The following is a 2954-nucleotide window of genomic DNA, read 5'->3' as shown; positions in this document are numbered from 1 at the left end:
AAGTTGGGGAGTGAGAGGTTTCCAACCTTATTCTTTTTCTTAACCAGTGCTTTGCTTACCCTGGCTAACAGCCAATGATCTTGAAGGAAGTAGTCCAAGGTGCACTGAAGACATTGGCATAGAATTGACGGAATACAAATTGAAATCTTTCAACAAACTGATGCAGCATTTAAGGCACTTGTCATGATTGTGTGGGGTATGACAAGATATGAACTCATTTAACTATGCTAAGAAATTTAGAAGACAGCTACCTGGCCAACTGATTGGAAGCGATTCATGTTTGTGCCCTTTCCAAAGACAAGTGACCCAAAGGAATGTGGAAATCATTGGACAATATCATTAATATCACATGCAAGTAACATTTTTCTAAAGATAATTCAAAAATGGCTGCAACTGTGTATTTACAAGCAACTGCCAGAGGGCCAAGTTGGATTCAGATGAGGACGTGGAATGAGGGATATCATTGCTGATGTCAGAGGGATCTTGGTTGAAAGCAGAGAATACCAGAAAGAAGTTTACCTGTGCTAAAGGTTTCAATTGTGTGGATCATGACAAGATATGGACAACATTTCTAAAAATGAGTATTCCAGAACATTTCATTGTGTTCATGAGGAACCTGTACATAGACCTAGAGACCGTTGTTAGAACAGAATAAGGGAACATTGAATGATTCAAAATTAGGAAAAGTGGGCGCCAAGGCTATATTCTTTCACCATACTTATTTAACCTGTATGCTGAACAAATAATCAGGGAAACTGGATTATAGGAAGAATGTGGCATCAGGATTGAAGGCTGCGATATGCAGATGATACAGTCTTGTTTACTGAAAGCAAAGAGGATTTGAAATACTTACTGATGAAGATCAAAGACCACCACCTTCAGTATGGATTGTGTCTCAGTGTAAACAAAATAAAAATCCTCAACACTGGACCAAGAAATAAAATCAACATAAATGGAGAAAAGACTGAAATTGTCAAACACTTCATTTTGTTTGGATCCACAATCAATACTCAAGGAAACAGCAATTAAGAAATCAAATGACATATTGCATTGGACAGATCTGCTGCACAACATTTCTTTAAAGTGTTCAAGATCAAAGATGTCTGTCTGAGGACTAAGATGCATCTGACACAAGCCATGGTATTTTCAGTACCCTCATATGCATGTGAAAGTTGGACAATAAATAAAGAAGACCGTAGAAGAATTGATGCATTTAAGCTATGGTGTTGGAGGAATCTGTTAAAAGTACCATGGATTGCCAAAAGAATAAATAAGTCTGTGTTGGAAGAGGTACAGCCAGAATGCTCTTTATAAGCCAGCATGGCTTAGTCTTAGTCTCTCATGTTTCAAACATATTATAAAGAGGTACTAGTCCCTGGAGAAGGACATCATGCATGGTAAAGTGGTGGGTCAGCTTAAAAGTGGAAGACCCCCCCAATGAGATGGATTGGCACAATGACAGCAGCAATGGGCTCAAGTGTACCAACTGTTGTGAGGTTGGCGCAGGACTGGGCAGTGTTTTGTCCTGTTATTCATAAATAAGGTCATTATGAGTCGGTACCTACTCGACAGCACCACCACAACAATTTGTCAGTTCTTGTTGCATTTTCCTGAATTCTTAAAAAAAAATTGTGTTCTCCTTGCTTTTGTCAATCTCTCTCAGTCTGGTGAAGGTACCTAAATAATAGTCTTTTAGATTCCTTATCAAGTTGTTCTGTTATCATCTCTGGTATTATATTTTCTGACTCTGTATTTTGGTCAGTTGTTTGAAGCACTCTGTCTTGTTTCCTTGTGTAAGTTGATACTATCTGTTTTCTCTGAGACATTGCAGTGTTGTAGTTATACTTATTTGACGACTGTAGAGTGGTGTGTTCTCAGGCACTCACCACCTATCTCCTGGAAAATGTGATGAAGACTGGAAGTGTGAATGCAGTTCTCTGTTTGCTCTTTGTACAGTATTTTTCAGGGTGGGCTCATGTGCATCTTAGAAGCAGGGGTAGGGGAGCGGGATCACGACCGGCAGGCTGCAGCAAGGATTCTGCCAGGCCGGTCGCTGGACGCTCAGCAGGTCAGGACAACCCCTGAGTGACAACCATGAGCCATTAACCTGCACTCTGCGCTCATTTTCCGCGGCTTTAGCTCCCTGTTTGGCGCTGCCTTCTTCTTCCATCCCATATACTTTCAGCACCTAGTGCTGCCCAAGGAGTACCAGAAAGAACTAGACATAAATCGAGCTGGTATTGTTCAATAGGATGCGCAGCCACCAGGGTTAACAGTGTAGTCAGATCCATTTGGGAGGAAATGAGACCATCACCCATTTTGATTATGAAAGTAAACCTCTTCACGCTTTTCATTGTGGAGCAAATATAAATCATGTCCTTGTGGTCCCCTGACTTGTGAAGTAAATTCTGTAATTTTGCGAACGGGAGAATTTGTGATATAAGACTTTGTCCCAAGGTTCATACTCCCCTTGATAAGAAGCAACACAATGCTGGAACAAATCTCACCATTAGGAAGGTTTTTTATAACTCTGCCTACTTTCCCAAAATGAAGCTATCTCGCCCAGCTGCATTTGGAGCAGGTCTGTTTAGTCTTTACCACTTACCCAACGGTGATCTGAATGCAAGTCACCTGTGGACTTCCAGTGGTCCAAGTCTGTTTCGCCATCATCCAAATAAAAGATTGTGTGAAAATCCACCAGGTGGAGCTGCCTAATAGGGTTCCTTTGAAAATGTTAAAGTTGATAAAAACTCTTTGAGTCCAAGAAGGTACTTAATACACTTGAAGAAGAAACAACTCCGCTTCACCGTAGATTGTGTCTTGTGGCTTATGGGAAAAGACAGAAAACTGAAGTAGCTCACACGAAATCGACATGCATGCTTAGAGAAACAAATGCTGAATTAATACAAGTGGAAATGTGTGTATTAAAATGATGTATTTTTTTAAAAGAAATA

The 2954-nt window shown here is 40.4% G+C and overlaps 1 pseudogene; it reads left to right on the top strand.

Moving 5' to 3' along the window:
- Positions 1-1975: 1975 nt before the first annotated feature.
- Positions 1976-2305, top strand: LOC102842976 (annotated as a pseudogene).
- Positions 2306-2954: the final 649 nt, after the last annotated feature.

This window comes from Chrysochloris asiatica, unplaced genomic scaffold, assembly GCF_000296735.1.
Source record: "Chrysochloris asiatica unplaced genomic scaffold, ChrAsi1.0 scaffold00423, whole genome shotgun sequence".
Lineage (NCBI taxonomy): Eukaryota > Metazoa > Chordata > Mammalia > Afrosoricida > Chrysochloridae > Chrysochloris > Chrysochloris asiatica.
This window is presented reverse-complemented; position numbering and strand designations above follow the sequence as displayed.